We start from the raw sequence: 15,030 nt of genomic DNA, 5'->3' as shown, positions 1-15,030 counted from the left end.
AAACATATGGATAAGGATAAGGATAAGGATAAGCATAGGCATAAGGATAAGGATAAGCATAGGCATAAGGATAAACATAAGGATAAACATATGGATAAACATATAGATAAGGATAAGGATAAGGATAAGGATAAGGATAAGGATAAGGATAAGGATAAGGACAAGGACAAGGACAAAGATAAGGATAAGGATAAGGATAAGGATAAGGATAAGGATAAGGATAAGGATAAGGATAAGGATTAGGGTTAAGGTAAGGGTTAGGGTTAGAGTAGGATTGTCTAATAGGACTGCAGAATAGGATTGAAAATCAATAAAGTTTCTGAAACCACAACTCACCTTGAAGATCCCCTTCCTTCTCACTCTGCGAATGAACTCCAGAATTCCATCTGAATTGTCTGTTGTTTCTTAAAGGAGGAAAGTGAAACGGTGTCTTTGGTATGGTGTCAAAGTGGGGAAGGATCTTCTTCAGTCATCCTCTCCAGACCAGACTGCCTTTGGAATATGGCCCACTGGTCAGTTTTTGGCCATCTTTGGTACTTCTATTTGAGGCAGAAAGGACAATGGCATTTGCAGGCAAAAGCAAAGGAAGAATGGGGCAGCCCAAACATCTTATGCAGATGCAGGCCTTCAGCTGTGACTGGAGAGCATTGGAGCTCCTGCCACTTGGACTTGGATCCCTAAATGCAATAATCTCTTTGGCTGGAGGAAAGCCTTGATCAAGTGAGAAAGCAGAAAGATCAGAGAGGGTGCTCGGGAAGGTCTCCTGTGGTGCAGAGCTGTCAGCACCTGTGAGGTGAGAGCGGGCCCGGCCTTGCCCGGGCTGGAGCCCCAGCTGAGCCGCGGCCGAGACAGGGTGGAAAGAGGCCCTTGGAGCTGCAAGAGGCAGCAGCCGGGCCCTGGGTGCCTCTTCCTGGGAGCAGGCGAATCCTCTGCCCTCAGAGCCCAGGTGGCAGCTGGCTGCTGCCAAGGGGAAGCGCAGCCGTGCTGGGCACAGCCCAGCCTGGAGGCATTGGCCATCTGCAGTGTGCCCAGGAGCAGAGAAAGGCCAAGGGCAGCCAAGGGCCGCTGGGCTGGCGGAGGATTCCTCCTCTTCTGCTGGCTGCCCTGCAACTCCTGGCAAAGGCCAGCAGTGTGTGCAGCACTCTGGGCACCAGGGCAGGGAGCCGGGCTGCTCGGCAGGCTGGAGCACAGGGCAGCCTCCTTCAGGCCCGGCACTTGTGCCAGGGGAAGCGAGACCAGCGTGAGGCAGGGACAGCTTGGCAGGGCCCATCTGCAGGAGCCAGCGCCTCACGCAGCTCTGGGAGGAAGCGCCTGCAACCCTGCAGTTCTGCACTGAGCCAGAGCAAAGGTGTGACATGCAGAGTGTTTGGCAGAAATATGCAGGCCCACCAGGCCAGCCTGCTTTGTGCTCTCTGGCGCACAGCAAGGGCTGTGCAATGCAGCTCTGAGCTCCTGGGAGAGAGGCACATCAGGGATTTGCCTGAGGCTTGTGCTTGAGGAGTGAACTGATTTGGCAGGGGGCATAAGGGTTTCAGTAGGCAATTTGTGTTTTCTTCATTAATTTCTGAAAGAAAGTCATAATGTGCTGCACACAGGTAGGGTTATTAGAAAAGAAAGGCCTTATAAAATCAGGCCTTCCTATTGCTATGTTTGCTCAGTTATCCCATCATAAAAAAACCCCAAACAATATTAAAAGTAGTAGCAATTTTAATTTATTATTTAAAATAAAAAAAATTAAAAATTGGTTATATTATATTTGATTAAAATAAGGGAGAATTTGGTTCCAATAATAGCACATAAGCAAAAGATAACCACGGAGTGTGGAGTGCAGGGCTCTGGGACCCTTGCCAAATCACGTACGAGCTTGCCAAGTGAAGATTCTTCCTTATATGCCATCTGTCAATGCCATCTCCTCCCATTTTCGATTCAGCACACTTCTACCTCCGTCCTCATTATCATCTTTACCACGCATGTGCCACCACTCGGTTTGGTGGTCGCACAAGTCTTTGGGGGTCATCTGAGGAAGATTTTGTAGTCTTCCTCTTTGTCCTTTAATTCAGCTTTGCGTTACACATGCCCACCAAGCCAATACAATGTAAGCCAAAACTAACAAAATTACTGCATTTAGGCATCAAGGCAATAAATCCCTTATAATTAGCATTTTCCTGGGACACAACCAGAGTGTCCCTTCTTTGTTAGTTTTTAGCAACCATTATCTCTTGCTTTCCTCCTGTTCCTGAACATCTGCGGGGAGGGGGGGGAAGGTAGAGCCCCGCCTCTCCCTTTTTCTTTGGCATTACAACTTTTTACTGTTTTAATATTTCTAAATATTAATTACTGTATCAATATTGATTCTTGTTTCAATTTTTATCAGCATGAATCATACCTATTTACCACACTATGGTAAATTCCCAACTGTCCTGTTGCATCTTCTACATGCAGCCAGCTAACTTCCCATGGGAATAGTCCTGAGTGCAGTTAGCACAACAAGCTATTGTGCTGAGAAAACTGTTTGCATCTGTAATAAACAAGAAACCTGTCCATGAGCGTGCACGAAAAAAAATGTAATCACCTGAGTAAGAGTGAGTCTTAGAAAGTGTGAGTCTTAGCATGTACACACTAATACACCTTCTAAGCAATAAATTGTGTGGCAAGGAAACTACCAGCCAGTTGGAGTTGAACACGAGGTCTGTGAAAACAGTATAAAAATGAGTTATTTGACTAAAGAATTGGCTTTCCCTGCATGAAGAAACTGAGTCCTGGCTGCTTTATTGACACAGCAATGTGGCTTCACTCAGCAAGAGCACTTGCAGGGTGTATTGATGAAACACTTGTGTTTGATTCCCAGAATAGGATGGAGAGGCATTAAGTCCAACAAACAGGGCATAGTCTTTTCAATTCCTTTAGCTTTAACAGGAGTGCTGAACCACGTATTCCCCCACTGCAGTGCTTACTGTGTGCAAGTGGCTATCTTGGCCTTGAGAATAAGGAGAGTGGTCCTGCTAAGAAGGTAGCTGGAATGCATTCAGGGGGAAGAAAGTGTTTTTAGGAGGCTCTTGACCACCAAAGGAGAATTTGAGGAATGGGAATATTTCCCAAAGGACTGTGTCAGGAACTGGAGTTGTGTCCCAGGCCCTGCCATATTTGATCCATGTTTGAGCAGGTTGACAAGATAATGAAGAAAAGTGTCTTGTTTAAGAGCTGGGACCTTGAGCCTTGAAAGAGAAACAATGGATTGGTCAATGGGTGAGCAGTCAAGCTTTGAAAGGAGAGCAATGCACAATAGAGCCCTTGGTGGCAGGGAGTCATGGAGTCATCCTGAGCCATCATCTCACACGCCAGGCATGTGTGAGCTGATGCTGTAACTGGGGAAATTCCGCTCCTGAGCAGGAGATACAAGACCTAGTTCTGGGCTGGAGATTTGAGAAGGATGAGATGCATAGCGTTTTGATCAAGGGGATGTCCTGCAAGTGCACTGCCTACCTGCCCCTGCTGCTGAGCACCAAGCTCCAACTCCTTCTCCAGTTGATTTTTGGGAATCCAGAGGTCAGTATGTATTATATGCTATTGCAAGTAATGGAATGAATTTGCTTTGCAAGCCCAGTTTTGTCCTGGGTTATTTTGTGCATGGGTCACCTGAACCTGTGACAATGACCAGCAGGGATCTACAGGGCACTCCTACTCTGATGTCAATAAATTCTGAGAAGTGATTGAAATATGTCGATAAATTGGAGGTAATGTTTAGCCTGTGAGTTTCAGCAAAGTATTGAATATGTCTTAGTTCCATGGATACAAACTACTAGGTGAGATTGCTGGGTGTGCTTGACTTAGGGAAGTTACTCCCTGTGCACCCAGCAATGAAATCAAGTAATGCCTCCTTTCTAACCCTGAGCTGGCAGCAGGGATCAGGCCCTGCTTGGTCACTTTCATTTTGACAACTTCTGTTAGCAGGGAAGAAAGGTCCAAATGAAACCTTCTCCAGCTGTTTTCCTCTGGTTGATCTTTTTAGGCACCAAAGCTCTGTGCCACGGGGGGCCTGGGTGTGTGCAGAGCAATGCAGCCCCCACAAAGCCCTTGGTTTCCCCACAAGTTGCCAGGTTGACTGCTTCCAAAGGGCAAGAAAGGCAGAGATGTACATCCACAGGAGTCCTGGCCATGTCCAATAAAGGTGCAAATATGTGGGGAGATTTGTTAGCAATGATTTCAGCTGTTATGCCAACCCAGTGCCTTCTTTCTTGCTTCTGTGCATTATAGGTGAGTAATGTAATAGTTGGCTCTCACAATTAAGAGATAGATATTATGTGGATAAATATTCTGTTCAAATGTAAAGTGCTGCTATTGTAATATGTCCTCTCATAGTCCTCTTTCTTTTCCCCCTTGTAATAGCCTTGGTAGTCAGGGCAGTTGGGGAGGGCTGGTTTGTGACCAGCAGGCGGGGTGTAACAACACCTGACCTCCAATCAAGATGCAAGAAAGTAATCTCCACCACTGAACGGCAGAGAAAGAGTTGACTGAAAAAACATTGGGAGGGGTTAAGGGTATGAAAAGCAGAGCATCCCTTTTGTAGATGAGCATGTGGCTGCTAATCATGGAGACTTTCCAGTGCTCCAATCTTTCCTTATACAGCCTTTTCTTAAGGTTTAATAAACCTTTAAAAAGTTAAAAGGAGGGTAATTTCTCAGATGGGCAATGCTTTGGGCCATTTTCTTGGGCTCGTTTCCTTTGCTTGGGTGCCATCTGAGTGCTCAGTTGGGGTACAGGCTGTAGGTGCTTTGTGCACTCCTGGAGTTCCTGTTGGATCCCTTGAAAGACAGGGTTTGGCCCGCAAGGGGAATTTGTGCTGCTTTGTGACAGAGGAGAACTTCCCAGGCTATTTTGTGTTTCCTGTAGGGAAGGTTGGTTATTGCTTGGCATAAATTTACAGACCAACATGGAGCGTTTGCTTTGTGATGTCAGGGCATGTTTGCCACCTTGTCGTAGCAACATCAGAAGGTTACCCTGGTGCATGGAAGGCCTGAGTGTCAGAGCAGTCCTAGCACTTGCTCAGTTCAGGAGAATCCTCCTGATTGAGGAAATTGTCAGTGGGCTGTTGCACACCGACAGGAGCCTTGCTTTTTCCAGTGTGTGAGCACAGCCTGCAAACTTGCAGGACAGTGTTAAAATGATTGAGGGAATTGCTCCTTTGCTTTTCACTGCCTATGGAATTACCTATGGTGCCTATTTTGTAGCATATTTCACACGTAAGTAGATGTTTCCCCTCTGCTTAGGTTAGGGTGTATCCTAACCTGGCTTTTGTATGTCTTCCTTCTCTTTCTTAGTGACTGAGTTTCTGGTTTTGAAACAGAAAGAGCATTAGGATACCACTGTTTTGGTAAAGCTCCTGTCAAGGCGTTCATCTTAAAAATGGGTGTCTGCAGCCACAGGGGCAGCATTTGCAGGGGAACCTGCAGGGCTTCCGATGGCTCCATGGGAGAGTCTGTGGCAGCAGAGTCTGTCATTTCCTCAGTTTGCTGGGACAAGCAAGACATCTTTGAAAATGCAGACTGGCAGACCTTCAGGAAAGGCTGAATAGTTGGACTAGGACTACTGTTGTAATGTAGCTTAGGATTTTGCGCTCTGCTAGTGTAAGGAAGGCTACTGCGATTAAGTTTGGGAGGGCATAGGAGTGGGCTATGATGAGGTTAATAATGAGGGTGGTTTGGGTTAAGCTAGGAAGAGGATCAGAACCTCTGAGTTAAAGGACTGAAGTCTTTTGCATTTTCCAAGCTCTGCCACGCTAGCTGGTCCTTTTCTTGGACGTGGTGGGGTGTAATAGCCTTTTGTAATTTAGTTGTTTTCATTACTTAAGGCGAAGGCTTGCTTGTGGTATTGGCCTCACTTTTCCTATCCTTTCGTACTGGGAAGAGTTCATCATAGATAGAAACCGACCTGGATTGCGCCAGAACTCAGATCACGTAGGACTGTTAATCGTTGAACAAACAAACCCTTAGTAGCAGCTGCACCACTACGATGTCCTGATCCAACATCGAGGTCGTAAACCTCCTCGTCGATACAGACTCTCGGAGGACATTGTGCTGTTATCCCCGGGGTAGCTTGGTCCATCGATCAATTGTATTGGGTCTGGATGCTATTAGCATGTTGAGGGGTTGCTCTTAGTCTAGAGGTGTGATCTAATTTTTGGAGGTTTTGTTTTGCTCCAAGGTCGCCTCAACCGAAAAACGCAGACCAGAAGCTTATGTGTCAGTGAAGCCAGTAGGTGAGTATGTGTTTTAAGGTGGTTGCTGGTTTTGAAATTCCACAGGGTCTTCTTGTCTTACAGGTTTATCCCTGCTTTTGTACAGGGAGATCAATTTCACTGATTACTGGTAAGAGACAGTTAAGACCTCGTTTAGCCATTCATACTAGTCTCGATTTGTGGGACAATTGATTCCACTACCTTTGCACGGTAAGGATACCACGGCCGTTGAATGTGAGTCACCGGACAGGCATCACCTTCAAAACTTGTTTTGCATTTGCTGAAGGCTATGCTTTTGGTAAACAGTCGGGCCTTGATGGGTTTGCCTAGTTCCTTTTACAGGTTTTAATCTTTCTTAATGGACGCTCCTCTGTCAGGTTAACAAGATACTTAATACTGTGCTTGTTTGATTTGACGTATATTGGTGGTTTGTTCATAATGTACAGATGTAAGCTTGTGTCATAGAGGGAGGACCCTGGTTACTCATTCTAGCATTATTTCTCCTATTTGAATATAGGTTAGCCTGTTAATGGGGAGGGAGTCATAAGGTTCTTATATTTTTGTAATGTAGAGCTTTAACGCACTCTTTGTTGATGGCTGCTTGAGGGCCCACAATGCAGTTGGAAAACCCAGTATTTATCTGCTCAGAGAGATTGTATTCTTTTTTAAAGGAGCTGTACCTCCTTTAAATGGCCCTTAATTCGCTTCATTAGGGTTTGTAGGTTTTCCTTGGAGAAGAATTAAGAGTGAACTTAGATTCGTTTCACAGGCAACTAGCTATCACCCAACTCAATTGGCTTTTCACCTCTACTGACAAGTCATCCCACTCTTTTGCCACAGAGACGGGTTCGCTCAATAATAGCTGCTCGTAAGTAGCTCACTTGGGTTTCGGGGTAGCAAACTTAAATTCATTTTGTATTATTTTTCTTGCTAGACCATGATGCAAAAGGTACAAGGGTTGATCTTTGCTGTTTATAGCTTAGTTTTCATTATTATTTCATCTTTCCCTTACGGTACGTGGTCTCTATCGCGCCAATGGTGTCTTTTCTATCACCTATACTGGGAATAGTGAATGCTTTAGTTGGGTGCGGGGGAGTAGCTTTGTTATTCCAGATCATGTCGATTGGGCTAGAGTTTGACATCAAGACAATCTGGTGTTAGCAGACATTTTTCAGGTGTAAGTTCAATGCTTTTGCTGAAGCTACGTCTTGGTAGCCTAAGTGCACCTTCTGGTACACTGACCTTGTTACAACTTACATCATCTTTGGCTAAGTAGCTTATTAGTTCATTGGGGGGGCGCCTGCGAGGAGGGTGACGGGCAGTATGTAGGTGCCCCAGGGCCAGCTTAAAGAGGGCTCCATTGTCCCACTCTACTGCTAAATCCACCTTCCAGGGGTTATTTCATACCCCTTTGCCGCTATGTTCTAACATAGAAAATGTAACACATTGCTACCTTTCCATAGGCTATACCTTGACCTGTCTTGTTAGCGTGGTGGGGCTATTGAACTCACTGTTGAGCTTTCAGGGGAGGTGGGCTGGTGACAGCAGTATGTAGGCTGTTTTGGCAAGGAATGGTCAGACATATCGTGGATCATTGATTACAGAACAGGCTCCTCTAGGTGGCTTTGGGGCACCGCCAAGTCCTTAGAGTTTTACGCGTTGGTGCTTAAAGCATCAGGAGGATGCTTTAGTAGGTGTAAGCATCAAGATTTAGGGCCAGGCATAGTGGGGTATCTAATCCCAGTTTGGGCCCTGGCTTTCGTGGAGTTCAATTAATCGTTGTTCTAAGATCTTCTTTGATGGGGAGGCCTTTTTGGCATCTTGGGCTTGTGACAACTCAGTTGCTTTTTAACCTTTGCTACTTGGATAGCATGTGACCACTCTTTATGCCGTTATAAAGTTAATTTGGGTCTCCTGTATGACTGCGGTGGCTGGCCCAGGATTTACCAACCCTGGATATGCTATGGCTAAGTCAAGTTTACACTCATTGCATAATATTAACTACTGCTGATTACCCGTGGGGGTGAGGCAATTGCAAGGTATCTTGGGCTACGGTTGTGGTGAGCCTGATGCCCGCTCCTATCTCCCTGATTGAGGTGTTCAGGGCATCTACACTGGAGCGCGGATACTTGCATGTATATACCTAGCAAAAACTAACAGTAAGGTTAGGACTAAGTCTTTTGTCCTTGGGTGCGTGTGGCAGCCATCTTGACATCTTCAGTGTCATGCTTTCTATAAGCTACAAGGACGTGAAATTTGGTGGGTAGCTGGTTGATGGTTTGTCATCATGACTTGTGGTTTGTTTCGGTTTTTGGAGAGGGGCTAGCTTTGGGATTAATATTATGTTTGTTTGGGGGTGGTTAGGGGAGTGTTGATGGTGGCTGGTTATTATTTTTGACAGTAGGGAATATAGAGGAAAGTTAATTGAAAGTGTATTGATGGTAAGTAGTTTGGACAATGTAGGGATATGTGGCTTAGTTATTTGAAAAAAAAAAAGTCTAGATAAAAAAACAGATGCATAAAACGGAATTTAAATGTTAATTCCTAGTGAATGATAAAATAATTACTATGTCTGGCAACCATTACACTATCTGTTGTCTAGAGGTAGGTAGCGCGCCCTCCATGAATGGGGTCAAAGTGCATCAGTGCCAAGTTTGCGACAACCTTATCCGTTAGATCATGACATTCTGGGTGTTAGGGGATTCATATGCTTGGCGGTCATGTCATGGACATGTCAAGAGGAAGATAACACCTGCTCTGCACTTGAGGGGCTTATTGAAGAGACGCTAAAAGAAAACAAGTGCAAGAGGTCGGGATGCCGAGGTAATGAAGTTAGGGAGGAGTATTCAACCGACCACTTGTATCTGTGAAGGGCAAGGAGGAAGGAATGAAGCAAGTTATGATCCTGAAGTTACAACCAATAGCGCAAAAGAGCAAGTATAGGAGAGGTATGTGCTTGACGGCAATAAACTAAAGCACATATGATGTTGATAGCTCAGTTCTCGTGAGAAATGCGATCAAAAGATAACCATGTCTGGCTTGGGAGTGCTTGAAGGCTTTTGGCTGAGAATATTACCTAGGAGGTGGGCGAATCCTGTAGACTAGGGGAATTCAAAGGTGTACTGGGACATTCCTCGTTCTCTAGGTTGGGTGTTGCGTACATTAGGTAAGATCCTGGGTCTTTGGGTGACACTTGCGGCTTGGACTTGGGTAGAAATACTTGGGTTGTATGGTACCTGAAGCAAGAATGTGCCTGGTAGGTAGGCTGGACGAATACCATCCGTTTGGGTTTTTGGTGGAAGAGCTTGACGTGTAATGTGGATTATCCTACATTTCATGAACTGTCTGATGGGGCAGAGAGTGCGATGCATTATTATACATACCCTGAAAGCAAGAAGAAAACGTGCTGGGTAGGGGGGGAAGGGGGGGGGGGGGTAAGGGGATGGGGGAGGGAATGAAGGACGTATTTAGGTGTTCTTATAGTTAAATTTTGTAACGACTGCTTTTCAGGCCGTAAATCTCAGAGAGAGGCCAAGTGGGAATTTATGATAGAATCTGTTCTGTTTTTCGGGCTGAGTTTTGTTCTAGGGGGGTTGGCGGTTGCATTAACCTGTCTCCTTACTATGGGGTGTTGGGGCTGGTCGTAGCAGCGGTTGCAAGGTGCAGATGACTAGTGAGTTTGGGGGTCCCTTTTGTTTCTTTGGTACTTGTTATGGTTTATTTAGGGGGAATGTTGGTAGTGTTTGTGTATTCAGTGTCGCTGGCAGCGGATCCTTATCCGGAGGCTTGGGGTTGCTGGGGTGTTGTTGGTTATGGTTTTGGGATGGGGTTGGTTGTCATGGTGGAGCTTGTTATAGGGGGTGTGTTGGGGTTGTTGATGGACGAGGGGATGGTGAATAGTGGGGATTTGTTGTCGGTCCGGTTGGATTTCAGTGGGGTAGCTGTGTTGTATTCAGAGGGGGTGGGATTGCTTTTGATTGGGGAGTGAAGGTTGTTGTTGACTTTGTTTAGGATGTTGGAGCTTGTGCAGGGGTTGTCTCGGGGGGTGATTCGAGCTCTTTAGCAGTAGGGTCAGGAAGTAGTTTAGTGAAAAATGCCAGGTTTGGGAATTGGAGCAGAGGGTTTGAGTCCTTTCTTCCTGAGGTGGGTGGTGGGGTAACTCTAAAGAAGGGGTTTAGTCTTCAATCTTTGGCTTACAAGACCAATGTTTTTATAAACTATTAGAGTTAATTAAAGTTTAAGTAGCTTGTTTTCTAGGGCGGCCGCAAGGGGGAACAGAACTAGAATGATTGTGAAGTATGTGGATGAGGCTAGTTGGCCGTTGATGATGAAGGGGTGTTCTACTGGCTGGCTGCCTACTCAGGTTAGGATGAGGACATTGGCGACTAGGGTTCAGAATAGGGTTTGTGATAGGGGACGGAAGGGTATTGATCATAGTTTTGATGTATGTAGTAGTGGGGTGAGGAACAGGATGAGGATTGAGGCAGCTAGAGCTACTACGCCTCCTAGTTTGTTTGGGATGGATCGGAGGATGGCGTAAGCAAATAGGAAAGATCACTCGGGTTTGATGTGAGGAGGGGTGACTAGTGGGTTGGCTGGGGTGAAGTTTTCTGGGTCACCTAGGAGGCTGAGGGAGAATAGGGCTAGTGAGACAAGTAGGGAGAGCATTAGTACGAATCCTAGGATGTCTTTGATGGTGTAGTATGGGTGGAAGGGGATCTTGTCACAGTCTGAGGGAATGCCTAGCAGGTTGTTTGAGCCTGTTTTGTGGAGGAAGGTGAGATGGACAAGAGTAAGGCCTACGATGACGAAGGCAAGGAGGAAGTGGAGAGAAAGAATCGGGTCAGTGCAGGGTTGTCAACAGAGAACCCGCCTCAGGCTCACTTGACTAGTGTTTGCCCGATGTAAGGGATGGCAGAGAATAGGTTTGTGATTACTGCAGCTCCTAAGAATGATATTTGGCCTCACGGTAGGACATATCCTACAAAAGCAGTTGCTATGAGGGTTAGGAGGAGGATGACTCCAATGTTTCAGGTTTCTTTGTTTAGGTATGTGTCGACGGAAGGAGACCAGGACATCAATTAGATCATCACAGGCCCGATTTTATTGATTAGTACAGCAGGGTAAATACAGTTCATAATGAGCTTCATACATATTGCAAAAGTTGAGCTCAGGATTGGTTAGTTACATATCAGCAACTACGCCTACTTCTGCATTCTTATGGTCATACTTTTGATACTTTCTACATATTCTCAGGAAGAATCTCTCTTCCCTATCCTCATGTTGCAGCAAGGGCAGTCTTTCCTTGCCTGTCATTGGTCACTGACTGCTGACTTCTCCTTTCAGCTTACTGACTGCTGACTTCCCTCTCTCAGCTTAACCAGCGGCATTATGTCAGCATGGCCTTTCTCAGCTAACCAACTATTAATAATATCCTCCACAGGTATAAGCCGTAGTAGAGTCCTCGGCCGATGCGTAGGTAGATGCAGATGAAGAATAAGGAGGCTCCGTTTGTGTGGAGGTTGCGGATGAGTCAGCCGAATTGTACATCTCGGCATATGTGAGCGACAGAGGAGAAGGCTAGATTGGTTATTAATAATATCCTCCACATTTCCCCCGTTTTCTTCTTGAGCAAGAAGACTAGTGTGCCAGGTTTTTGCTATTGTACGGCTGACCATGTTTTGAATACAGTTAAAGATACAAGGCAAAATAAGCAAAAACAGTAAAATTACACCCAGTAGTCCTATGGCATAGATCACAATGTTCCTCAGCCATGGCCCAAGTCCTAAGCTTTTAAGCCATTCACCAATTCCTAATCCTTCTTCTTCCTTGAGACTGTGAAGTCCCTGTTGCAGTTCTTTTATCTTAGTGGGAATGGACACCGAATGATCAGACAAATTCATGCAACACATTCCCTCAAACTCTTCACATCCATGCCCTTGTGCTAAGAGCAAAAAATCTACAGCAGCTTTATTCTGCAAAACAGCATGGTTAACACTCTGCACATCTGCGGTTAGCATGTCTAGAATTTGTGATGTCTTGTTTAGCTCATCCTTTGCCCAGCACCCTAATTGCTTTGCTAAATTCATAGCTTTATTGGCAGATCCTCCTGGCAAGATAGTTGAAACTACCACTTGTTTGAATGTACCCCAAAACTGTGGATCTCCTATCTGGCTGCAGTCTAAGTCATGTATGCTACGTCTCTTCCTGTTTGAATTTAGACTCAGCTGCATTAGCAAGGATACGTTAGGGTGAAACAATGACAATTTCCCCAAATGACAGGATCCACCCTGTGGTTTGGCTGGTATACCATTCCACGCCCTGTCTCCACAAATCAAAAATATTCCTATGGGTAATTTCATTGGTGCGGTGATATTTGTGCCGTTACATTGACTGTAATGCTGCGGAGAGAATTTACTCACATTCAGGGATCAATCTAGGGTGGCCCATGTTTCTTTAGGTTGGTTTAAATTCTGAGCATCCGAAAATTTGAAGCTAAACCATCCGCCAGCTGTCGTGTTAGACATACTGGCGTTTGTACTTCCAAAAAGATCCAATTCCTCAGGAGGAGAATGCAAAGAAGTGTTAAGTGATTGGATTAGTAAGCATTGGCGATAACCATCACTCTGACTTGCAGTATACCCTTGTTGTACTGGCAGTGTGATGTTTGACATGTTAGACATACATAAGGTTTGATTGTTTATCAAACTGCAAAATTCTCCAGGAGACCACAGCGGAAGTCCCACCAGGCATGTTCGAAATGGGTTAGTGACTCCTCCAAGACTAAGACAAAGCGATGATTGGTTAGTTTGATTAGCAAGTGTCACCCATAAATTTTCTCTTGGTTGACTAAAGTGTGTTATTCCTACTGCTTCACTTGCTACAGCATTGAGCAGTATAACAAGAACAAACCTCATTTTTCTTTCTGCTTGCTTTGTTTTTCCTTTCTTCGTTGTCTTTTCCCTGGTTTGCTAGATTGTCTATTGTAAGGCTGAGTCAGTTTTTGAATATACTAACTCTAAATCAGCATCCTTGCTTACAGGTATAGCATGAGGTAAGTTTGAAGGCTCACTGATATCCTTACTCAGATGAAATCGTTCCCTTTTTTGCCTTCCTTTTCTTATCTATCTTCAATCTTGCTGCTCCTAATTTTACTGGTCCTGCCACTTGCAAACTCAATTTTTGCAACTTTTCAATGCAGCAATCTAGTGCTCTATCAGGATTCCTCTTGAAGGGTCCTACAATTGAATGCTGTGTTAAAGGTACTAATTTCCTACACCTTATAGAAACTATGCGTGATTTACTTTGAACCTTAATTCTATTCACAATACATTGTACCTCCCATCGATAATAAGCAAGAATTTTCTGTTCAGGAGACTCATAAAGATTTAAAGCTATATATGCATTTTGCCCTGTTTGTCTCCTTAATTCATCTTGCCAGCTTTTACCCCACGTGTACTCGTGCTCACAAGTGTGACACCACAAATCCCACAATAATGATTGTTCTATCCAAAAAGTTCTATCACAACCCCCACAACGTAGGGCTATCCAAGCAGCACAATGTGGATTGTGACAGTCAAGGCAATGTTCTTTCGCTGGATTTGTTAAACGAAAGGTTGATAATGAGTCAATAAAACCAATCAGCTCCTGGGCTGTCCGGTAGTGATGTGTCAGTGCTCTGTCCACCGCTTTCGAGTACCCCTTCAATTGTAACAGTAGTGGTTGTAGGACTAGAAGCAGTTTTTTCCCCAGTCGCTCCTTGTCCTTCTCCGTAAGGCGATCCACCAGAGGCTGCATCAAAAACAGGTTTAGTCCACTTAGCAGGCACCCACAAAGGCCCTGTAGGTGAGGAAACACAAAGATACCCCCGACCCCAGTATAACACTTTTGCAGGTTTTTCCCATAATCCTGTACTCGGGTTCTTATACTTGACCCAGACCTCTGTTTCCTTAGTAGTTTCCTGACTTGACCTCGGGTGATGTTTAATTGCAGGGGGGGGTATCGTCTTCCCCAAAAATACATAAATGGTTAATCACATACAGAACCTTAGCCAAACATGCTTGTGGATCTCTCAAATCTTGATGTTTTTCAATATACTGCTTAAGGGTGCCGTTTGCTCTTTCCACTATTGCCTGTCCAGTAAGGGAGTATGGAATACCTGTCACATGCTTAACAGACCACTGATTCAAAAATTTCTAGCACTTACTAGGACTCTAGCACTTACATAAGCTGGACCATTATCCATTTTGATACTCTTTGGTACTCCCATAACAGCGACGCAACTTAACAGGTGTCTGGTAACGTGTATAGCTTTCTCTCCTGCCTGAGCCGTAGCCCATATGTAATGACTATATGTATCTATAGTGACGTGCACATGCTTGACTTTACCAAATCTAGCTATGTGTGTAACATCCATTTGCCATTTCTCATTTATTTCTAAACCTCGAGGATTAACCCCGATGCCTAGACCTATTCCACCATTATGATAACTACATGTTGGACATGCTCTAACAATGGCCTTGGCTTCTGACAAACTCAGCTCAAAGTGTTTTGCTAATCCTCTTGCATTTTGATGATACCTACTATGTGCTTCTCTGGCCAATGTATGCTTATCAATAGGACAAGAATTATCAATGGGTAGGGTAACCAATTTATCTGCACGTTCATTCCCTTCTCCTAAACCTTCAGACCATTTATGACTCCTAATATGAATCACAGAATACGCTGCTTTTCTCTCCCGTAAAGCTTTCCTTAACTGTATCAGTAACTCATACAATCATTTATTATTCACTTCC

At 44.8% G+C, this 15,030-nt stretch overlaps 1 pseudogene; it reads right to left on the bottom strand.

The window, feature by feature from the left end:
• Positions 1–10,789: 10,789 nt before the first annotated feature.
• LOC131569196 (cytochrome b-like) lies at positions 10,790–11,846 on the bottom strand (annotated as a pseudogene).
• Between the last annotated feature and the right edge of the window lie 3,184 nt (positions 11,847–15,030).

The sequence above is a fragment of the Ammospiza caudacuta genome, chromosome 29, assembly GCF_027887145.1.
Source record: "Ammospiza caudacuta isolate bAmmCau1 chromosome 29, bAmmCau1.pri, whole genome shotgun sequence".
In the NCBI taxonomy this organism is placed as follows: Eukaryota; Metazoa; Chordata; class Aves; order Passeriformes; family Passerellidae; genus Ammospiza; species Ammospiza caudacuta.
Note: the sequence above shows the minus strand (reverse complement) of the source record. Positions and strands in the feature narration are given on the sequence as shown.